At 44.9% G+C, this 24,722-nt stretch overlaps 1 long non-coding RNA gene across 2 annotated transcripts; it reads right to left on the bottom strand.

Annotated features, from left to right (window-relative positions):
- Positions 1-5,490: 5,490 nt before the first annotated feature.
- Positions 5,491-21,273, bottom strand: LOC132814752 (uncharacterized). 2 transcript variants are annotated; one of them, XR_009644479.1, is made up of 4 exons: positions 21,220-21,267; positions 21,057-21,149; positions 6,623-6,716; positions 5,491-5,659 (listed from the first exon to the last, which is right to left on the bottom strand). It is a non-coding gene; the product is annotated as an uncharacterized LOC132814752 (long non-coding RNA). The 2 variants fall into 2 exon arrangements; XR_009644478.1 differs by having other exon boundaries at positions 21,057-21,273.
- Positions 21,274-24,722: the final 3,449 nt, after the last annotated feature.

The following is a 24,722-nucleotide window of genomic DNA, read 5'->3' as shown; positions in this document are numbered from 1 at the left end:
AGGAGTGAAATCTGGGTGATGATATAGTTCGTTAGGGTTTAACAGTTATTTTTGGTCTGCAGAGTGTTACAGAGACAAGCAGCAGTGAAATCTGGAAGTGGTATGAGTGGTTTATGATCTTCTGCATGGTACAGAGACAAGCAAGAACAAAGTCTGGAAGACGTAAAAGTTGTTTATTGTTTACAGTATTTTACAGAGACAAGCCGGAATGAAATCTGGAAGAGGTAATAGTTGTTTATAATCTGAACAATGTTACAGAGTCAAAGAGGAGTGAAATATGGAATAGGTAATAGGTGTTTATAATCTGGAAGATGTTACATAGAAAAGCTGGAGTGAAATCTGGAAGAAGTATTAGTTGTTTATGGTCTGCAGGACGTTACACGGTCAAACAGGACTGAAATCTGGAAGAGGTAACAGTTGTTTATCGTCTGCAAACTGATCCAGGGTCAAACAGGAGTGAAATATGGCAGAGGTAATAGTTCTTTATGGTCTACAGGATGAGCCAGGGTCTAATAGGAGTGAAATATGGAAGAGGTAATGGTTGTTTCTAGTCTGCAGAATTTCACAGGGAGAAGCAGGAATGAAATCTAGAAGAGCTCATACTTGTTTATGGTCTGCAGGATTTTACAGGGAGAAAGGTAGTGAAATCTGGAAGAGCTGATAGTTGCTTATAATCTGCAGTAATTTACAGAAACAAGCTGGAATGAAATCTACAAGTGATAATAGTTGTTTATGATCCGCATGATGTTCCAGGGACATGCAGGAATGAAATTCAAAAGAGAATAATAGTTGTTTATAATCTGCAGAATGTTACAGAGACAAGCAGAAATGAAATCTGCAAGATGTAATAATTGATTATGGTCTGCAGGATTTTACAGACAATCAGGAGTGAAATCTGGAAGAGGTAATATTGGTACAGGGACAAGCAGGAATGAAGTCTGGAAGAGGTAATAGTTGTTTATAATCTACAGGATGTTACATAGTCAGGGCTGGAGAATTTGAGATATAGGGAGAGGGTGAACAGGCTGGGTCTGTTTTCCCTGCAATGTCGGAGGCTGAGGGGTGATCTTATAGAGGTTTACAAAAATATAGGGGGTATGGATCAGGTAAATAGACAAAGTCTTTTCCCTGGGGTCATGGATTCCAGAACTAGAGGGCATAGGTTTAGGGTGAGAGGGGAAGATATAAAAGAGACCTAAGGGGCAACATTTTCACGTAGACGGTGGTACGTGTATGGAATGAGCTGCCAGAGGAAGTGGTGGAGACTGGCACAATTGCAATATTTAAGAGGCATTTGGATGGGTATATGAATAGGAAGGGTTTGGAGGGACATGGGCCGGGTGCTGGCAGGTGGGACTAGATTGGGTTGGGATATCTGTTGGTATGGATGGGTTGGACTGAAGGGTCTGTTTCCATGCTGTAAATCTCTATGACTGTATGAGGTAATAGTTGTTTATGGTCTGCAGGCTGTTACAGAGACTATCAGGAGTGAAATCTGGAAGAGGTAATTGCAGTCTGAACCACTTGTGGGAAGAAGGCATAATGTTTCGAGTCCCGTGAAAGAATTCTGTAGTTTATTGATTTATCCTCAGGCTTCAGTATTGGTCACCTGATTTCCTGGTATATCTCACTGATCTAGAATTGGTTGGACTATATTCAACTGCAGACATTAAAACATGAATCACTCCTTTTGGGAGAGTTATCTGTATACTGCAGGGAAATGTCCATCATCTGGTCAGTTGGCGAAAAAACCTGTGAAATGGAATTCCATCTGGAGATTGGTGAGATTCAGGAAGAGGTCACTTGTTATAGATCTGTCATCCTTTCTCCAGACAGGTCAACATGAAACTACAGACAGATCTGAGCTGTCCCCTCACGCAACATATTGTCCTGTTCCAAGAACACTGAAAGTAGATGGAATTTTGAGTAAATCGGTTACAATCGTTGTCCAGAATTCCATGTGAAACTATCTATTTTACTGGATTCACGTTTGCCAAGTGCGGGTTTTGTGAATGTTACTAAACTGGAAAAGTTGCTGTTCAGTAGTTAATAATCTGTCAGCCAGTTAGGTTTCCTATAGAGTTGGGTTATTCCAATATTTCTTTCTTTTGTTTGTATTTTATTGATAGTGTGGAGTAAAGGGTGTTTTACTTCAAGCCTGGCAGTTTTAACAATTGAATTACAATGCCTTGCACTTACCTTTCGAAAAATGTTTTAAAAGACCTGGGTCGTTTTATTAATATATTTTCGGGGGGTTTGGTTTGTTCCATAACATCCTCAATGTCTGTGAATAAATGTGCCCAATCCTGAACAATGACATGTACAGAACAGAGGAGGAGACACAGACACATTAATCATTATTACCTCGGATAGGAGTTATTTAGGAATGACATTCCTTAGACTGGACACTATTGGAGAATGCACATTTCCCAGGAGACTGAGAGGTCACTAACAGAGTGGGAGCTGGAGAGTCAGGAACAGAACAACAGGGACAGTCCGCCCTGTTCACTGACCCTTCACCCCTCAGTGAATCCAGTGTCCAGAATGCCTGCTATTAATCAGACTGACAGAATGTGATCAGGTGCACACACTGTCCTTCCACATCACCAATATCGCCCAGCTCCCACCCTGTTTCAGCTCATCTGCCCCTCTGCCATCTTCAATATTTTAATCGGGACAGCATTAAGTGTCGTGGTTTGAGCTGAGCTGTCTTACCTTCTGTACTTGCTCTCTAAACGGCTCCAACTCCCCCCGATCCCTCTCCGGTTTAAGATGCTCCTTGACATCTGCCCCAATGAGTGAGGTAGACCGTCACCTGACCCAATATCCCCTTCCGTGGGTCAACATCTCCGGGATTACAAAGTCCTGCAGATCCAGGAGAGTTGATCCCAAGGAGATTGCTGGGGCAACTCAGCAGGCCTGGCAGGATCTGTGGGGAGAAAGCAGAGTGAACTTTTCACGTCCAGCGATTCTTCTTCAGAGCTGAGGGATTCTGATGCTGATGTTGCCAGACTTGCTGAGCTTCTCCAGCTATATCTGATTTTATTTCAGTCCCAATCCAATTGGTGTTGATGGCGGTGTTGTTAAGTGTGTTTGAGAATAGCAAGCACCCAGCTGGCAGGGGGATGGGGGTATAGTGGGCAGCATGGCTGCCTTCCAAGCAGTTGGTATGAGTTCAGATCTCAGCCATCGCACGGTGACACCTTTGAAGCGATGTTCCATAGAAAACCTTGAGATGAAGTCAATGACGTCCATCTGTCAGAAGTTTTCCAATGATTTTAGGATGGGATACCAGCTGCTGTTACACTTCCAGAGCTGGCAACACTCTGAGAGATTCTCTCAATGGTGATTTGAACAGTGAGTGATTAATCCAGGAGAGTCAGCATGGGTTTCTCAGTGAAGGCTGTACCTTGCTCAGTTTGGGAGAATTTGTTTGAAGGAAAAAAGATTGATCGATGGAGAGAGTGTTTGTGATGGGGATAAAATGGATGATAGGAATTGTGCTGCATTTGGGTGTCTGGATAAACTCAGTGAGGAGACCGTTAGACCCTCCGATCTAAGCTGGTTCAAGCATCTTTCAGGTACAACGTTGATTGGTCTTCATTGAGACAAACCCGAAACGCCGTGTGGCTGCTGTCCGTGCTGTCATCTGTCTCCAAGTCCCTAGCTCTATCTGATAGTGTGTTCAACAAGGGAAACTGACAGGTTACATTGATCATGGTGAAAGGTAAGGACGGACTGGTGATGCCTGGCAAAGGAACCAAATGCCAATGAGGAAATAGGATTTGTGCCACAATCTGTCCAACACTGACATTTACATTCTCCTTTTTTAGCATCATTTGGTTAACTCAGGGAAATAAAATGGGGAATTATCGGAAATTAGAGTGAATTCAATTAAAGCTATGTGGTGAAATTCACCAGGTTATCAGTTCAGAGAACCCTCACAAATACAATGTGTGTATTAGTTTGTTCAGTCCTATAACAGCTGTAGCATTCTATGATTCTGAATTATGATGGATTGTTCCAAATCTCCAGTTCCCCTTCAACTGCTGTAACGGGCTGTAATTTCTCTGTTCCTGCAGATACAGTTGGAACTGAAGGAAACTGGGCAATTTCAAAAGGCCACATCATGACAATGTCTCCACCAGGGTGAGGTGTTTCTGGCCAGACTGGTAACAATGTTAGCTGCCAATTACACAAAGGTAGGGTTCTATTTATCAGATTTAGCACAAAGTCAGAGTGAGGTCATGGTGTTTTCAGTGACTCGTTTATGTGAACAGATCAAATAGCACATTGTGGTGCACTGTGTGTGGCAGTTTGAGAGGAACCACTCCAGCAGAAGGACACATTCCCCGTTGACAGTGTCTCGATCTTGAAAGCCCACAATTATGTGTGAACCCGAGCCAGTGCAAAGGCTTTCCCTTACATTCCAATTGGTCTGCCAGTCTGAAACAAGTTAATTTTTGTCACTGTTGAACAGGGCACCAAGTGAGTCTCCATACTGTTCCATTCCCAATGTGGTTCAATGCTATCTGCTTCTCCCTGGGCCAGGGCAGATTCTCTTTGGTGTCTCGGCTTCTGGTTTGGGACATGGAGGTTCCATCTGTGATCCCAATATGACATGACCTGCCAAACATTCCTGAGCCAATACTGATGTCAGCAACTGCTTATGAATTGAGGCCCTGAAGTACTTGGGGATAGGCTGCACTTATTGTGTCGCATATAGACCCGAGTGTCGAACTTTCCAAGGGATGTGTGAACGCTGCACATCTTTAAAAGAATTGTCCCAGGAATGCGGATATTAGTGATGTTAATAGCTTGGAGAAGCTGGGCAATTGTGTTTCGTTTGGAAGTGATTTTATGAAATAGATGTCCTCAAAATTGTGGGTCACCTGGCCCAATAAAATGGAGTTAAGCTAACCTCCTCCCAGAGAGGAGGAAGGCAAACGGACACTCAGGTTATTGTCAAAAGTGCAAATGGCAGAATGAGATGATTCCAAAAACAAAAACAAAGAATACTTTGTGAGGAGCTAAAATGATCCGTCTGAGCCTGGTTTGGAACTAGATTATACCAGAACAGTATTGCACCAGCAACTGGGAAAAGCAAATCCATGCCACGGCAGGAGGGTGACAATGAGTGGACCTGAATTTCTCAAACACAGAGATGGGACGGACATGGTACAATGATAGTTCAACTACATTCCTACAGATAATCTAGGATGATGGGAATTATCTGAGACATGGGTAATGACAGCAAATGGTAGGGCTACTGTAGAGGTCTCACTAATGTCAGGGATTCATACAATAAATGGTCATGACTGACATCACGGAGACAATGTGAGGTACATTCCCTCAACACCATGTTGCTGGACAAAAATCCAACACAAATTAGAAAGCAAATTTCGATGTTAGCGGTGCATTAAGGAAGAGGAAAACAAAGGCAGATGCAGCAAACAAAATTACACCCATCCACTAGATAGCAATGGAATCTCTTTATGTGAAGGCAGCATTATTAAAACAGCAGATTGCCTCTCTGTCCATGAAGTGGCGAGAATTACGAGTTTTTCTAATTAATATATTTTCCAATGATGATTCTTCCCTCGATGAGGTCATCCCTTTCCTGTCACATCCAATTTCAGTGATAAACATCTTCTACCAACTAGGAATGATAAAATTGCCATTATCAGAGCTGCAACACTAATCTCCCAGTGGAGATCACACAGAATATAATGGAAACACGCAGAGAATGTAACACCGCAGAGTTTAATGCTTGCATTTTTATGTGCAAGAATAAAGGATTGCCACTCTACATTGAAAATGCATCTGCAAATTCAATTAGTCAGGAAGGTTTTCTACATGGTTCTTGCCATCATTGGTGTTCCTGGTAAGTGTTTATAATTATTTACAATTTATGGATAACATCGCCCTGGTTTTCCTTGTTAATTAAGAGATTTGCGTTCTGATGTAATATTCAATGTTATACCCACTCCCGAGTTTAAATGTCATACAGTTAAATTAGGTATTTAAAAATTCTGTTGTTTCATTGCTTTACTACATGATCACCCTTAGTCAAATGTTATGAACTCCTGAATTGCATCTTAGCCTGGAGGCTACCTTCAGGGAAGGAGTCATTGGAAATGGCAGCAAGTACAGAACTCCAATGGATCTTGGTCACTCAGTGCAGTGGATTTCATAAACCCAGTGTTCTCACATTCCTGCGTGTAGCTGTGTTTGTGCAGTTGAATTGATAGCAGCACATTTCCTCCTTCATACTTTAGGGAGCACTACAGTAAAAGGGGTTTGAGCTGGTTAATCGCCTTTACACCATGTGGGTTTCAGATTCTGTTAGCTCTGACTGTTGCATGTTCAGAATCCACTGTCGGCTTGGGTAACTGTTGAGGAGTATGTATTGACTTTTCCAATTATGGGAGTGATGAATATTTGAGAAATAATTTTCTTCTTATAGAATCATGCAGCACAGAAACAGCCACTTTGTCAAATCCTCCATCCTGACCAGATATCGCAAATTAACCTGATCCCATTTGCCAGCACTCAGCCCATATCCTTCTAAATCGTTCCTGTTCATATACCCATGCCTTTTAAATGTTTAAATATTACCCACCATCACCACAGCCTCTCGCAGCTCGTTCCATCCATGTCTCGGTTCAAAGCTGTAATCTGCAGTGGGGTCTGCTGTTTGTGGATGGAGAGTGTCCCTATGAGGACAGACAAGTGCAACGGTCAGGTGTACATTCTCGGATTCCAAAATATAGGATCAAAATAGAATTAAAAATAAATACCAGTTCCCTCGAACTTGTTAAACATTGGATTTTTCATGACATTCTTCATTCCACTTCCCCTGTCCCACCTGTAAGTAGTTTTTTTTTCCTGAATGAGTACAGAGCTACACACTGAGGTGACTTTCCTTTCTGACCATGGCTATCCGCTCGACTGTAAAATATACAACAAACCTGAGCATTATTTAAACCTACAGTGGGCATGACCCATTCTCACTGAGAGTGCAAATCATTTTCTCTCAAATGACTCTTGACGATTTCCCATAGCTTCCCTCCAAATGTTCAGGTTAGGTAATATTTATTAGTTTCCAGTTCTCTGCCATTCCGATTGGTATAGCTCCCCCACCCCAGAATCCGTCTCTTATCCTGGGTGTTCCTGCTTTACCTCTGAGTCTGGAACAATTGGCAGCTGTTGTAACCGCTTATCCTTCTGTTGCTGTCTGCTGGATAAACTGGAGGGTTTTTAAGTCTCTCTTTCCTACAACACCGTTCATAGCTTCACTTGGCTAATCCCAGACTGTTCCTTTACCTTTCCCCACTTTGACAGTGATCCTGGATTTATTTTTCGGTAATGAAGCTGGGCTGACCTCTCAGTGAGGAAACATTTTGCAGGCAGTAATCATAACTCAAGATTAACATGGAAAAAGACAAGGATGGTGGGGAAATCAAAGTTCGAAACTGGGGAAATGTGATTGGGTGTGATGAGACCGAGAGCAGGAACTTTGAAGTAAATCCATGTCAGTGCGGTGAGATGTATTGAAGAAGGAAAAAGGGAAATTACAGAGTCACATGTTCAATGAAAGATAAAGGTGGTACTCGGAAATGCTGTGAACTCTGCATATCATGGGATTTCAGGATAAGTTCACTGGTAATGCAAAAATTGTTGGAAATTGGAATTCAATCCATGAATGTGAGCTGATGCACTTGGCGGGAAACAAAACCCAAGGGGTAGAAACCTGGGAAACACTGACTTAGAGGGATCTTGGTGCACATGAAGATCTAAAAGTAGTAGGACAGGTCGATGAAATAGTTGAGAAGTTATTGGGATTTTTTTGGCTTTTAAATGCTAGACATAGAGTTTAGGAGCAGGGAAAATATGTTGGCACTGTACAAAATATTGGCTAGGCTGCAGCTAGAATGTTGGAGTACATTGATTGTCTGAAAGAAGGTGGAGACTTTCCAGGAAGACTCCAAGGTAGTAAAGTTTTGGGTATGAAGGGAGATTGGATGGACTGGGATTGTTTTCCTTGGAGCAGGGGAGATTGAGAGGGGTCATCATTTAAAAGAATATTGTTATAATGGGCATAGATAGCACAGAAGGAAGTATGTTTTCCCCTTTGTGGTCTGGTTTGAGTTTTCCACCGGAAGTGTTGTGACAATGTGGAACTTACTTCTTGTACGGGTAGTAGAAGCAGATCCACGATAGCATAGAACTCTTTACCTGTGCACTTGGAATGCCCGGGTTATGGACCTAATGCTGGAAAACTGGATGAGAATTCTGAGGCAATTGCTTCATGGATTCTATCGGGCAAAGTGCATTTTTCTTTCTGTGCTGTAAGTCTCTATCTCCAAGCCGCCTCCAACTCCCAGATGGACCATTGGCTTTTACACCAATACTTCCCCCAGAGCCATTGCCTCCAACAATGATCCTGACTGCAGTTATCCCAAACTCTATTACTTTTCGGGGTATCCTTTTGCTTTTGCAGCATCTCTGCCATTTCAGCAACTTTCCCAGTGATGCTGCATTCCATGTCAGTCCCTTTGAAATTGTAGCAACCCCCTGCCCTCCCTGCACCCCCGCCTCCCCAACATTGAGCAAGCCATCCTCAGGCATTTCGCACTGTTCAGCTAAAGACATGTAATGGGTTTTGCCTCACAAGGTATTCCACTGGTTCTGCTGATAGGCAGGGTTACTCTTCCATCTCCCTGTCATTTACCTTGTTATTAGAAACCCTGATTTGATTTGATTTAACTTACTATTATATTGTCACGTTTACCTCTGTACCGTGGGATAAAAAAAACTTGTTCTGTTTGCCGTGCCACGAATATTCCAAAGAAACAAAGGCCATCGGCTGATTGAACAGAGTGAGGGATACACAGGTACAGCTACAAGGAAGGTGCACAAGAAGCAAGATCAACATGAGGTTTAACATTTGAGCCATCCATTCCGAATTCAAATACCAGTGGGGAAGAAGCTAGTCTTGAACATGTTGTTCTGTGTGTTTATGGTTTTGTATCTCCTGACTGACGGAAGAGGTAGGAGGAGAGTTTAACCGGGGTGGGAGGGTCTTTAATGGTGTTGGCTGGCTTTCTGTGGCAACAAGAAATGTACATTCCGTCAATGGATGGAAGGTTGGCTTGTTCTGATCTAGCCTGTGTTCACAACTCTCTGTAGTTACTTTCAATTTAGTTACCTGTCCACAAGAAATCTTCTGGAACATTGAATTTACAGTGTATGCCTGGATAGTTTATTTTACTAAAAGTGCCCTGTGGAATCCGCCTGAGCTTCTGAACAACACCCAGTTTAACTCGACATTTTGCCTTTGTAAACTTCCTGTACATTTTGAACTGAATGATGAACAGCATTTTATTAATTTTCAGAAGCTTGCAGGAATCCACATTGAAAGTAAAGAATGCAGTGTCAATTCACTACAGTTACCTTCTTGGATGTTATGTGTTGATACCTGAGGAGAATTATTGCAGCTTTGCCGGGGTTGGCAATGGTATCTTGTTACTGTCACCTCTATCTCCATTCATCCACAATGTTGATTCAACCAACAGGATTGGCCTGTCATTCCCCATCATATTTACAGATGGTTGGGGTTTGCACTTGACCAGGTTTACGACAATCCCAACTCCCTCATCTTTCACTGTGCTTGCACATGAAGCATTTACCTCCACCTGGAAATCACATTTTAACAGCATGGATTATCACTGCCTAAGATCATCATCCCTTTGTTGTTGAACTGCATCTACCCTCAAACCGATCATAAAAAAACATTTTCCCCCTTCCCCAATACACCTTTTCAGTTTTTTGACAATTGCTTTAAATCTACCCTGTTTTGATATTTCAGCACTCTGATAATTTGTTTTCCTCCTCATAAATCAATGCAAGGACTCACTGAAAAGAGTTACAATTTCTTTTGGGATGACTGGTTGATCTTTATTGCTGTTGTAGCAATAATGCAGATTGCTTGTAAACTTATAAAGAAAAGAGTGCTCATTAATATTAAGTCATTTTTCCTTTATCCTTCTGACAGTGAATTGTGTGGCTATCAGGATCCTATCCCAGGGAAAGTGTGGCCTTGCTCCCTGCACAACATGCTATCTGGCGGCGATGGCAGCAACAGATCTACTGGTCATGATCAGTGAGGTCATGCTGAAGCAACTTCGTTATTATTATTACCCATTATGTGTCCTGGACATCACTCCTGTGTGCAGAGTTATCAATGTCCTGATCCGTGCATCCATAGACTGTTCTGTCTGGTTCACCGTCGCATTCTCCTTCAATCGGTTTGTCAGCTTTTGTTGCCAAAACCTGAAAACTCAATATTGCACTGGGAAAAATGCATCTGCAATTCTCTCAATAACCGGTATTCTGCTTTGTTTAAAAAATGTCCCTTGGTATTTTAGATTTGAGCCCAGAAAGATAATCAGGAACATACCATTTCACTGCAGGAATAAGGAAAGCTACTTCACTGACACTCACTGGATTGGATTCCGCTCCTTTGCTATGGCTCTAACCCCATTGGTGCCATTCTTTTTCATTGTGTTCCTCAATGTTCTGACAATCGCACGCATTTTATTTAAGTCAAGTCAAGTCCGTAAGGGACTGAGGGGCCAGAGTAAGGAAGGGAAGCAGGTTGACCCTGAGATGAAGAGTAGAATTAAGGCCGTGATTTTACTCTTCGCCATATCCGGAAACTTCATCTTTCTCTGGCTGCTATATGTTTTATATATCCTTGATGCCCCAGAGCAGTTAAATGATTATGACTATGTCATCTTTAGACAAGTTGGATACATGCTGCGCAATGTAAGTTGCTGCACAAACGCCCTTATTTATATGGCAACTCTGCCAAGTTCAGAGCTCAGTTCAATAGAGCGGTGAAATATCCAATTTCCAGAGTTATTGAACTAATCACTGCATACATTTGACAAAAGCTCAATATCCTGTGGGTGATAGGTAAGAAATGACCATGGGGGACCAAAGGCAAATCTCTAGGAATGCAAATCTGTCAGAGAGATCAGATGAGGTAGAATATTTAGCAGACATCAAGAGAACTGAACGAAGATGAAGATAAGGACACAGGTTTCCCATTTAGAGAGCAGAGGTAATATTTCTGTCCTGGAAGAGGGTCACTGGACCCGAAACATTCACTCTGATTTCTCTCCCACAGATACTGCCCAACCTGTGGAGTCTTTGCAGCAAGTCCTGTTTTGTTTTGGTTTAATATTTTGGGGGCCAGGGTAAGAGAGTCAGAGGTACTGCCCAGAACAAACATCAGTGGGAAAAGGGAAAAGCCATGATTTATCCAAGATATCCAGGAGGGAAGTAGCAGGAGCAGGGTCTCTGCTTCCTCCTGGATCAGAGGAAGTGATCCAGGGTGTCGACTCCAACTCTGTTCCTTCGGTTTTCAGCTCTTTCCATCCAAGAAAATAAACAACATTTCTGTTTTTCAAAATGAAAATCCATGTAGATGCTGGACTGTTTCTTATGTCAATAAAACAATATCAATTATTTTTATCATTCTAATTTCCACACCAGTAGCTAGTGCTGCGGGTTGTCTGTTCCCCAGCTTCCTATTGAGAGTTCTCGGGTGACTAGGAGGTGGGGGTGATGGAGGCGGAGTGCGGTAATCTAGACAGATTATACCTATAAACATGATGATTGTTAACACTAAGTATCTCAATCCAAGGAGTCTGTCCAAAGGATTGGGAGAATAGCTGGAGACAGTTCCAGGAACTGAGTCTGCATTCAGAACATGGGTCAAAATCATCACTTGACAGCAGATCACCTACTCTACACGTTCCCGGGAATTGTCTCAGAAAGTTCCCAATCTCCGTTTTAAATCCGAGCTTTTGGATAACTTTGAACCAGGTCTCAAGTGTGTTTGTTTGTGTTTAATTACTGCATCAATCCTCTTGCTGTTTAAATCTTCCTATACACTGTTCTTACACCATTACTGGAAATTTCAGACTCAGACTTGACATGTTAACTGTGATTTTATTGTCAGTTGGCTTCATGTCGCTGAAGTATCTGCTATCCATTAGGTAACTCCATGTGGTTTCCATCTGAACTGCGCTGTCTCCAGCAACATCTGCATTTTAAACTGGCTTTGCCTTCAAATCTGTATTTTAAAGTTATCTTGCTATCAGATATGTCAATGATTTCACCCAAACTGAGGCGTGTGCACGGCCTCTAAGTATCTCCAACCCAGAAACGTTCCCCGTTTCAGGAATTCTTCCCAATAAGCAGCATTGGTCTGTCCAGCCACCTAGTGACTCACTCAGAGTGGAAGAGAGTCATCCTCAATGTGAGACACCCCAGTGATGCTGTGTGTAGAATGTGTTACAGAGTGATTGTGTCACAGCAGACTACATCCCTGTCCTTATCCGGTCTGCTGGAAATAACTGACAATGTATCATTTGTCCTCCTCCACATTTACTCCACTATCAGTTTAATGTCTGATACCATAAATCCCTCTGAATAATGATATTAAATAACTTCTCACTATTTTCAACCGAATCATTCTGTTGGTTATTTCTGTTCCTCCTACAAACGTGAACCACATGTTGTCATTGTACCATCCTCCACCACTTCTTCTGACAGCTCATTAGCTTCACATGGCAAGTCCCAGGGATGACAGGGATGTCCCATGAGAGGTTGGATTATCTGGGCATGTTGTCAGGACAATGAGAGGGGGATCTGATTGAAATGCATCCAATTCTAACGGTTGGGCAGACTCGATACAGGGGGTGGGCTGTATCCCCCCGGCCGGGTATTGTCAAAACAAGCATCACAGTCTCAGGACATGGGCTCGCCCATTTCTAATAGAGAGGAAGAGAATTATCCTCACACAGAGTGATCAACCTGAGGGATTCTCTCCCACAGAAGGCTGGGGAGCACAGGTTACTGAGTACATTCAGGAAAGACATTGATAACGTTTTTTTACAGATTAAAGACATCAGGGCGTTCATTGCCTTTGCAAAAAACAATCACATTTTGAAGATGCAGGAATGTCTGAACGAAAACAGCTACTGATGTGCTTCCCCAATGTAATCACTGATACTTTTCAGGATGAGATTATCAGGAGGACAGTAAACTGACAGAAAGCTGGAGCAGGAAGAGACCATTGAGCCCTTCCAGCCTGCACTCCCATTCAGTGTGCTAATGTCTGACTCTATCTCACCGCCCTCTTCCCGAGTTCTCTCCAGAGGTGGTGGTGGAGGGTGGTACAATTACATCACGTGGTGCACGTTTTAGGGGGTATAGAACAGAAACTGAATTACTCAGTTGAAAATGCTGAGAAGTTATTGAACATAATTATTTAGAAGGATTTATGGTATCAGAAATTTAACGGATTGTGGAGTCAATGATGAGGAGAATAATTGATGCAGTGCAGTACAGGCCCTTCAGCCCTCGATGTTGTGCTGACCTGTTAATCTATCCAAGATCAAACTAACCTGAGTACCCTACCTTCCATGTGCCTATCCAAGAGTCGCTTAAACGTCCCTAATGTATCTGACTGTACTCCCACCGCTGGCAGTGCATTACACAGAGTGTGGTGGGTCCATGAAAATAACCTCCCTCTCATCTTGCCAAAACCTTCCTCCAATCACCTTAACATTATGCCCCCTTGTGACAGACGTTTCTGTACTGGGAAGAAGTCTCTGGCTAGCCATTCTATGTCTCTCATCATCTTATACACCCCTATCAAGTCACCTCTCATCCTTCTTCAGTCCAATGAGAAAAGCCCTAATCCCTTCAATCTTACTTCATAAGACATGCACTCCAGCCCAGGGAGCATCCTGGTAAATCTTTTCTGCACCCTCCCTAACGCTTCTGCCTGCAGGATCAAACCAGTCAGATTGCAGATTAAAAATCTGTGACTGATTCTGAACAAAGCTTCACGTGGAATATGTTTTATAAATCTCCATCCCTCAGCTAGTTTGAGGGTTTGCCAGATCAGAGTGTGATTTAGATTAAATAAAGGACAGGTCTCTTCCCTCACGCTCACTGGGTGACTGTTTTGCTCTTTATGACAAACATAAAGCTCTCACATCTCTCGTGTCTATTACACTGGAATTCTATGCTTCATATTAATTGGTCACTAACAGAAGGAAGGCTGGCTCTGACTGTTTCACTGAGACAATATCAGGAATCCTGTGGACCACTTTCATCCTCAGACCGACTGGAAACAGCTTCTGCCTGTATCCTCCTAAATTCTGCTCCTCCTCTTTTCCCTGGTTACTGCATTGTGTGCAGTTTGTGTCATCTGCAAATTCTGAATCTATGTCCTGTTTGATTGGAGGTTGACAGTGAGTAACGCTCGCTGTCCCCAACAAAGATTCCCAGGACAAGGGACAGCAGGGCGAGTTGTCTTGATGTCAGAGGCCAGGTCCTCTCGAACAAAGGGGAAGGTTGAGATTCAGAAAGTGAATAACTGTGACACGCTGTTCTGTCTATTGACTCTTCACCCCTCAGTGAGATTCAAATAGTGATCCAATTCCCTGTTAAATGCTTCAGTCGGACCTGCCCCTGCAACTGCAGCAGGGCCCTCCACACACACCAAGCACTGTGTGAACAAAAAAAGTCTCTGATCACATATCGGTTACTATTATAGGTAATTCCAGTTGTGTCGTCTCATTCCCGATCCTTATATTTGGGGAACAGTTTATCCCAGAGTTCTTATAATTGTTCAAAGTTCCATCAGATCCCCAATTTGAAAAGTCTCAATCTCTCCAATCTATCCCCATAATTGAAGGGGCTGATCCCGGGACCAAATGCACACAATATTGCAGTAAACTGTGGTGGTTAAGGAAGTGAGCTCCCTTCCTCCCTCCCACCTTCTCGGGAGGAATAGCGACAAGCCAGCCAGTGAAGGCCACACTCTGAATGAAGGAAACGAGGGGACCTTCTGACAGCCAGCTTGCTGGCTCATCCTCACTCCCTTCCTCTTGTATTCTTTACCCCAATTAATGAACTCAATGATGCATGCTTTATTAACTGACACTGCCCGGAGTTGTTGCTGTTCGGCCATCTCCTTGAATCTTTGATTAACTGTGATTATCTCTACCCATTCTGGAATGACTGAAGTCTGATCAATACAGTGAATCTTGTATATTTCTTATACAAGCCTGAGGAGACAATGGGCAAACCACATCGGATCAGGATGTTCAATAAAGCAAGAAATAACGTAATGCATTGGAGGGCCGTCAGATCATGAGAAACAGCATCAATACAACAGAGTTGAGAGGTAAAGAACCTGACCCAGAATATCAAACTGTCCTCCATCTACTTACCTGCTGGGAATCTTGTTCTGTTAAGACTAGAATCCATACATTATACCCACAGTCATTCAGATGCAGGGCCCTATCTGCCCATTTACTGCAGTGTAGCTCGCCCTGAATCAACAACATTTGTTACTTTTAGAGCATGCAGGAAAATTTAACCTGGCAATTTTTTATCTGAAATGCTCCAGATGTTATGCGCCCTTTCAGCAGTTAAGAAACTCACCGTTCAGTTGAAAATGACACCAATAACAATGGGAGAGGGTCGGCATTATATCCACTTGCCTGGATATTCGGACTGTGATTGTTACTCCAATCATTTTATGTTTTAAAATGTTAGTACAGGTCGTTCTGCTACAACTCTCTGTTTTAACATCAACACAAATTCACGGTACTATGATTGATGAATTGAGGACAATGTTTCTGCAGCATTAACCTTTAAACGTGTGTTAGTTATCATACAATTACAACACCAACACTTTCAGCAGTTCGAAAGTGCAATTTTTCTATACCGTGGGATTGCACAGGAACACAACCATCGTGTTATAGAAGAACTGACTGTACTGAGCTCCACATTTCCAGCTGGAAATTATGATTCCAATCCCGTCAAAAATACAGAGTGTCGCTGAAATGAACGCATTTTTCTTTAATTCCGGTGTATTGGGGAAAGTGAAACCATGTCCTCCTTTACAGGACTTAAACCCCCAGATGTACAGTCAATCCCTGACAGCTGCTGTGAAAGAATATGTATCTCGACTCAGGCGACTGACTGTGTGGAGGTTGCACGTTCTCCCCGTGTGTGCGTGGGTTTCCTCCAGGTGCTCCGGTTTCCTCCCACAATCCAAAGATGTGCGGGTCAGGTGAATTGGCCATGCTAAATTACCCGTAGTGTTAGGTAAGGGGTAAATGTAGGGGTATGGGTGGGTTGCGCTTCGGCGGGTCGGTGTGGACTTGTTGAGCCGAAGGGCCTGTTTCCACACTGTAAGTAATCTAAAAAAAAATCTAATTTCGGGGAATTGTAGGGTCAGGGGGACAGTTTGCTCAGGAGGTAGAGGGTCATGGAAGTGATGGACTGCTTATGGGAAGCTGGAATTGAGTGGTGCTAGTGCTGTGGGGCTGCTGGCTTGGGGCTTTGGGCGAGTGAGAAGGTTTCAAACAAATGGCAGGGTTAGCCGAGTGAGGTCGGAATACCATCTGCTTTCATAAGAAATGAAAAATGCAGCAATTAAATGGATTTAGTGAGAAAGAGCGGGGCCTGGAACCGGAGGGGAATGAAAGAACAAAATGGAAGAGCAGGAATGATTAGATAACAAGATGATAAGGGTGCAAAACAGAACCTCTGCATCCTAACGTCCTTACCCAGAGTAACTCGGAAGCACAGTAGGATAGGACGGGGAATGGAATTTGTGGTGGTATTGAACAGAAAGGCCTAAATCTGACTGCAAGCTGTGAAATACTGGGAACAGGATTGGAATCAGGAGGTGTGGCTATATGGGTAGGGTTGGAAAGTTCTTGAATGTAATATTGTCAGAGCTGGTCAATTAATGATAGGCAGGCATGGGGAAGAGTCATTCATTCAATGTGGGCAGAGGATGGCCTGTTTCAGGCAACATTGCAACCATTTTTAAAGGCTGTCAGCTACACTGTCAAACAACAGCACTGGACAGCCATTGGCAACGAACAAAGAGCTGATCGAGCATCAATTAGTTTCAGGTTGCTCCCTGATTCATTAATGCTCCTCCAGGCTGTTTGGATACAGGAACATTCCCTGTTCTATCAAGGCTGGTCAAGGTCAATAAGTCAATGTGGGATAGTTCAGGTAGAGATTGCTGAGGTGGTGAGCAGGTATGGGGCACCTGGGTGCAGAGACAAAAAGGGACCAGCGAGATGACATCTTCTGGACGGGTTACAAGGTTAAACTGAACAATTTACACGTGACCCAGAGATCAAAGGGAAATTAAGAGCAAAACCCATGCCGTCCAGCTGTTGGCCAATCCTTGGCAGCAGCACGGTCCCTCCAGAAGGTCAGGGTAAAGAGGATCCAGTGTGGTCTGACAGGGGGAGCAGCAGCTGTCTGCAGGAACTGGATTGGGGTGGGGACGGGGGGTGTGTTCAAGGGTCTCACAGGCACCTCCCCATGGCCAACAGGAGCTCCTCATTCCCCTCTGAAAATTACAGCACAATCCACACAGAAATCTCTCAAGCTGTCAGTCCCCTCTTGGCTTTAGGCAATTCGAGGTGAACCAGAATGATCCAAAATCCATGGGGAAAACAGACAGCAGCATGTGTTGTGAAGATGTGGAGGGGGATGATACCTCAGAGAGAGTTAAAAGCCAGCAGAACTACCTGACACAGCACCAAGTATTCTGACCAAGATATAATGGAACATTTGGTGGAATGGGATTGTGAGAGTAAACTCCCACAGGCACGGAGAGAGAGTCCAAACTCCGCACAGACAGACACCCCCCCCCCCCCCACCCCCACCAGGTAAAAAGGATCAACTATGATCATACTGAATGGTGGAGCAGGGTTGATGGGCCAAAATGGCCAACTCAATCTAACCGCCAGGATTTCATGGCTCATTCGTGAGCTTCAGCAGGAAACAGGAGAAAACCAGCCTGTGGTTGGAGGAACTTCCTCTGACCATTTTGTTCCATTCCATTGGCAGGGATAACTTTGATTTGATTTATCATTCCAGTGACTGAATTGTTTTGGTTGATTTAGGGGTGGGTTTGTCCACAGCCCATGTAATTTGAGCACTGTCTTCTCACTTACATGATATTCTTGCCTGGTGAACTGGTCAGCACCAGTTAACACAAGTCAATCTGACAGATATGGTTTATTATATAAAATAAAGGATGGAAAGGACTGCCAAAGCCTTAGCCAAAGATTGGAACATAATAATTGTACAGCATTGAAATACACTGAACTGGATACGAGGCAGAATATATCAAGTGTCACTTTGCATCAGCAATCATATTTGGAAAAGGTTTGCTCCATTATTATTAAACAAAGTCAGGCTTCAAACAAAAAATGCAGCAGCTATCAAAAGACAGAAATGGAGAGACTCTGAAATTTAGCTGAATTAGCTGGGTGCTCAAATCAGGCCAGATGCCTGAAGTCCCAGAGTGGAGTACAACGATGCAATATCCCAAGGCGAAAGGTATTATTTGAATAAACAATTGACAAAAAAACATAGCAATTAAAAAAATCTTCCATCTCCGAGATGCCAGGAACATGTTTTTTTTTAAAGTGATGCTTCTTATGCTAATCTTTGTGATGGTTTCAACTGCAAGAAATCTTCAAACTGTTCTTATGGGAAAGGAAAGTAAACGTTGCCCTATAACTTGGGACGATCAAACTGTTAGGAGGGTTATATCAAGGATCTCCACAGAAAAGACTCTTATTCACAGTGAGGAAGGAAGTAGAGCATTTCTCCAAGGAAAAATAGCCGTAGAAATTCCAAGAAGGGATTCAGCAGCAATCCCCATTGAGTACTACATCGATAATAAGTTACCAAGGTATAATGTACATTCAACAAAATATGGGAAACTACAAGAAAGTGAAGATCAAAATTACAGTTTTAAAACAGATGCTGGAGAATGGAAAGACCTCAAAATTTTACTCTACAGAAAATTGGATTATAATCTGTTGTTATTTTATGTTTTGTTCTATTACTAGCAATTGGCTTTTTCAAAAAGTCATAGAGGGACTTGCATCCATTTCAAGTGGTCTGAAGGAACATTTGTGACCTAATGAAATGAGGGAATGATCAATGGATGTACTATTGAAAAGTAAATTGGGTATGAATTGGGGCTATAAATATGGGGAGTCAGTAGTGGGGGTAGAGGAGGCAAATTGAAATAAACCTCTCAAATAAATGATGTTTGAAACGTTATCTATTGGAATAGAACTCCTGAGCCACAGCCTCTCAAATCTCACCTTTGCATCCACCAACTTTCACCAACCTCACTTCCTCTGGCAACTTTGCTTCATCGCCATGGACATACAGGCCCTTTACACCTGTGTCCCCCACATGGAGGGCCGAAAAGGCCTTCACTTCTTCCTCTCTCATTGGCCCAACAAGTCCCTCATCACTGACACTCTCATCCGGCAAGCAGAACTGGTCCTCACCAACTTCCAACAAACGAATGAAATAACCATGGGCACCCACATGGGCACAAGCTATGCCTGTCGTTGTCTGATTCATGGAACAGTCCACAACAACACCAGCACTATCCCTCACCTCTTCCTCCGCTATATTGTTGGCTGCATCAGTGCTGCTTCATGCTCCCGTGAGGAGTTCAGCAATTCACCAACTTTGCCGACAACTTCATCCCATGCTCAAATTCACCTGGAACATTTCTAACACCTCCATCCCTTCCAGGACCCCTCTGTCTCCATCTTCAACAACCCATTCACCACCGACATCTATTTCAAATCCACTGACTGGCACACCTTTCACAACTACACCTCCTCTCACCCACATTCCACCAAAAATGCTATCCCATCCTCCCAATTCCTCCACCTCCTTCCCATCAGCTCCCAAGATGAGGTGTTAAACTCCAGGACACCTCAGGTATCCTCCTACATCAGAGATCGCAGTCTCCCCTCCTCAGTAATTAAGGATGCCCTCAAGCACACCTCCTCCATCACTTCTGCTGTCAAACCCCCTCCCCCCATCAATAAGGATAGAATCATCTTGGTCCTAACATACCATCCCACCAACCTCCAAATCCAATGCATCATTCACTGACATTTCCACAACCTACAATCAGACCCCACCATCAAAACAAATCCCTTCCCCATCCTGCGGAAAGTCACTCCACGACTTTGTTAACTCTACACAACTCACCAAATGCTCCACACACCCGATATCTTTCCCTGCAACCCTAAGGTGCAACACTTTCCCACACACCTCCCCTCTCACCTCTACCAAGGCCCTAAATAATCCTTCCAGATCTGAGAGATTCACCTGCACTTCATCCAACTTCACTGATTGTATCTGTTGCTCCCAAATTTGTCTCCTCTATATCAGGCTGTCCAAATACAGACTCGGAAATGGGTTTGCAGAGTATCTGCGCTCTGTACACATCAATCAACCCAACCTTCCAATTGCCTTCCATTTTTTATCTCCCTCCCACTTCCCCTGTGACATGTCCATCCATGGCCTCCTCCACTCTCTAGAGGATCAACACCTGATATTCCATTTGGGAAGCTTACAGCCCAATGTCCTCAACATCAACTTCATCAGCTTCAAACTCCCTTCTCCCCCGGCGTTATTCCAAGTCTAGCTCTAGCCCCATCCCTCCTCACCTCCTTGACCTAACCTGTCCACCCTCCTATACACTTCCCCTTCCCAATCAGTATCATCCCCTCCCTGCATCCGCCTATTACCACCCCTAGCCCCACCCCCTCCCTGCATCCACCCCTCACCATCCCCCAGCCCCAGCCCCTCCGTGCATCCACCCTCACGATCCCCCAGCCCCACCCCCTCCCTGCATCCAGCCTCACCATCCCCCAGCCCCATTCCTTCCCTGCATCCATCCCTCGCCATCACCCAGCCCCACCCCCTCCCCCGATTTACTTCTGGCCTCATTCCCCAGTCCTGACAATGGACTTCAGTCTGAAAGATTTACTTTCCTGATTCTCAGATGCTGTCTGACCTGCTGTGCTTTTCCAGCTTCACATTTATTGACTCTTGCATGAGAGCAAGTTCTTCATAAAAATAAACATATTTTGACCTACCTGCACCATTTCGTTTTTGTTTGAAGCAGCTGGAACTTCTGCAACACTTGAATTCCCCGCCATGATGACAATTCTTTCTTATTCTGATGCTCACTAAGAAATAAAAAAAAACATGAGATAGAAATATTAAGAATATGAGTAAGGATGTTTCCTTGCTGAATACCAGACAATGTGTTGGGCTTCTTATCCAGTCATCAATTCCACTGCTGCTCATATTCTGCTCCTTCCGGGTTTAAACGATGCCCGTGCGCAAAGCCAAGCCCCGCCCCCACGCGGGCCCGCGCACTGTCAGTGAAACCGCCGGGCCTCGAGAGACCACGTGCATCCTCAGGGCGGGTCTTAGCTCTCCCTCCAGCTCCCATTGGTCACTGTGCCTGTCCATCTCGTGGTTGTGACCAATAGAAAGGTGAGTTCCCAGCTCGGGGTGGGTGCATGCAGGAGAATATGGATTTAAAGAGAAATGAAGAGCACAAGGACATAGGAGCAAGAATGAGGCCGTTCAGCCCATCGAGTCTCTACTTCCTCATTCAATCACAGCTGATAAGTTTCTCAACTCCATTCTCCCGGTCAACCTTGATTCCCCCCTTTATAATGAATAACCTATCTATCTCAGTGTTAAATATACTCAGTGAGCTGGATCTCCCCAGCCTTCAGTGGGAATGAATTCCACAGATTTCCCACTCTCTGGATCAACTAGTTTCTCCTTACCTCTGTTCTAAGAGCTTTTCCCTTTACTCTGAGGCTGTGACATTTGGTCCCAGTCTCTCTGACCAAATGGAAACATCTTCCCAACATCCGCTCTGTCCAGGCCATTCAGTATTCTGTAAGTTTCTATTAGATCTCTCACCCCCTCATCCTTCTGAACAACATTGAGTATAGACCCAGAGTCCTCACACATTCCTCATGTGTTCAGCTTTTCATCACTGGGCCAGTTCTCGTGAACCTCCTCTGAACACGTTCCAGGGTCAGTACATCCTTCCTTAGATATGGGACCCAAAACTGTGTACAATTCTCCAAATGAGGTCTGACTGAGCTTTATAGAGCCTCAGAGATACATCGCTGCTTTTATAATCAAGTGCTCTCAAAATAAATGCCATCATTGCATTTACCTTCCTAACTACTGACCCAACCTGCAGGTTTACCTGAGAGAATCATGGACAGGAACTCCGAAGTCTCTCTGCACTTCAGACTTCTGAATTTTCTCCCATTTTGAAAATAGTCCATGCCTCTCTGCCTCTATTCCTCCCAACAAAGTGCATGACCTCACACTTTCCCACATTATAGGAGGAAGAGGAGGGAGAGGAGAGAGGGGGAAGGGGGAGGAAAGACGAGGGAGGGTGCAGAGAGGGTGGAAGACGGGGAAAGTAGTTGGGCGAAGGAGGGGGATGGCTGGCGGAACAAGGGTACGTATGCAGTGGGGGTGAAGTATTGGGGAAGGTAAGGAAGGAAAGGGTGAAGGAGTGTGGGGGAGGGGATAAGGAGGGGGAAGGAAAGGAGAGGGTGTGAGGGAAGGAGAGGAGGAGAGGGGAGAAAAGAGGGTGGAAGGAAAGGAGGAGAGGGGAGAAAGGAGGGAGAAGGAGAGGGGGAAGGAGGGGGTGGGAGAAGGAGAGAGTGGGAAGGAGAGAGGGGAAAGGAGAGAGGGAGGAGAGGCTGGGAAAAGAGAGAGGGGAAGGAGGGAAGGAGAGGGGGAAGGAGAGAGGGAGAAGGGGAAAGGAGGGGGATAGGGAAGGGAGGGAGAAGGAGAAGGGGAAGGGAAAAAGGAGAGAGTAGGGGAAGAAGAGAGTGAGGGAAGAAGAGAGTGGGGGAATGAGAGGGGTGGAAGAAGAGAAGGGAAAGGCAGGGGAAGGATGGTGGAAAGAGAGAGGGGGAAGGGGAAAGGAGGGGAGACGTGGAGGGGAAGGAGAGGGAGAAGGAGAAGGGAGGAAGGAGAGAGTAGGGGGAAGAAGAGAGTGGGGGGAAGGAGAGGGGTGGAAGAAGAGAAGAGGAAGGCAGAGAAGGAGGGTGAAAGGAAAGGGGGAAGGAGAGGGGGAAGAAGTCTAGTGGAGAAGGAGAGGAAGGGAAGGAGAGGGGAAAGGAGGCAAGGAGATGGGGAAAAGAGAGGGGGAAAGAAGTAGGGGTAAGTTGAGGGGGAAGAAGAGGAAGGGGAAGGGCATGAAGGAAAGGGGGAGGAGAGGGACAAAAGGAGAGGGGGGAAGGGGACAAGGGAAGGGGTGGAAGGGGGAAAGGAAGGCGGAAAGGGAGTGGGGGAAAAGAGGAGGAAGGGGAGAGGGGAGGAGAAGGTGAAGGAGATTCGGGGGGAAGGATAGAGGGAAAAGGAGAGGAGGGAAGGAGAGAGGGGGACATAGAGGACGGTAGGGGGTGGAAGGAGAGAGGGGGAAGGAAGGGTGAAAGGAGTGGAGTGAAGGGGGAAAGACTGGGGAGAAGGAGAGGGGGAGAAGGAGAGAGGTGGGAAGGAAGGGGAAAGGAGGGGAGGGATGGCGGGGTGGATGGGGGAAAGAGCTAGGTGAAGGAGACGGTTGAAGAAACTGGGGGAAGGAGAGAGCGGGAAGCGGGGTGAAGAGAGGGGAAAGGGGATGGGAAAGGGGTGAAAGGAAGGGGAGGAGGGGGTGCAATGAGGAGGGTGGAAGGAGTGGGGGAACGAACTCGGGGGGAGGAGAGAGGGGGTAGCAGAGGGAGTGAAGGGGAAGGAGAGGGTGTGAAGGATGGGGAAGTGGGGGGAACGGGGGATGGAGATGGGGAAGAAGTGAGAGGGGGAAGGAGAGGGAGAAGGAAATGGGGGAAGGAGAAAGCCGGAAAGGAGAGAGGGGAGGGAGTAGGAGGAATGGGGGAAGGAGATGGAGGAAGGAGAGTGGGGAAAGGAGGGAGGGAATGGGGAAGGAGAGTTGGGAAAGGAGACTCGAGGATTGGAGTCGGGGTGATGTGAGTGGAAGGGGGTAGAAGAGGGGGAGAAGGGAAGGGGTGGAAGGCAGAAAGGAAGGCAGAAAGGGAGAGGGGGGAAACGAGACAAGGAAGGGGGAAAGGAGAGTTGGAAAGGAGGGTATGAAGGATAGTGTGGGAAAGAATTAGGGAGAGAACAAGGGGAAGGAGAGAAGGGCAGTAAGAGAGGGGGTAGAGAGGTGGTAAGGATGGGGGAAGGAGAGGGGGAAGGAAAGGGGGAAAGGAGACGGGTATCAGAGAAATTTGCCCAATAGGTTAGAGATCTAAAAACACAATTGACAAACAGTTTATTGTAAGCGATATGGCAGGAAGAGAAAAAAGATCAGCTGACACAGAACTGACAGTCTCTACATGTAGATCAGAATTTCTCTTCCCAAAGCTGAGGCTGAGACCAGTTTTATAGTATTGCTGCACAATGGCACTGATTAAGAAATGGGAAACTACAATGTATCTGGAAACGGAGTCATCTAGTTCCAAGGATGCGAATTGGAAAACAGTTTATTGGATGAATATCCTGTTCCTTCACACAGTGTAACATCCCGACAGTATCGACGGTTCCATTCCTCTTCACAGCTGGGTGTGAATATCTCTTCTGAAGTAGTGAGGTGCTTCCATTGTCCTGTTCCTGGAGGGTGTCCTTGCTGGTGCCTCTCTGTCTGACCCGCTCCTTGTGTGACTTTAGTATTGCTGGGTTGTGAAACTTCCCTTAGGGCTTTGAGATAACTGTGG

The sequence above is a fragment of the Hemiscyllium ocellatum genome, unplaced genomic scaffold, assembly GCF_020745735.1.
Source record: "Hemiscyllium ocellatum isolate sHemOce1 unplaced genomic scaffold, sHemOce1.pat.X.cur. scaffold_89_pat_ctg1, whole genome shotgun sequence".
Lineage (NCBI taxonomy): Eukaryota > Metazoa > Chordata > Chondrichthyes > Orectolobiformes > Hemiscylliidae > Hemiscyllium > Hemiscyllium ocellatum.
Note: the sequence above shows the minus strand (reverse complement) of the source record. Positions and strands in the feature narration are given on the sequence as shown.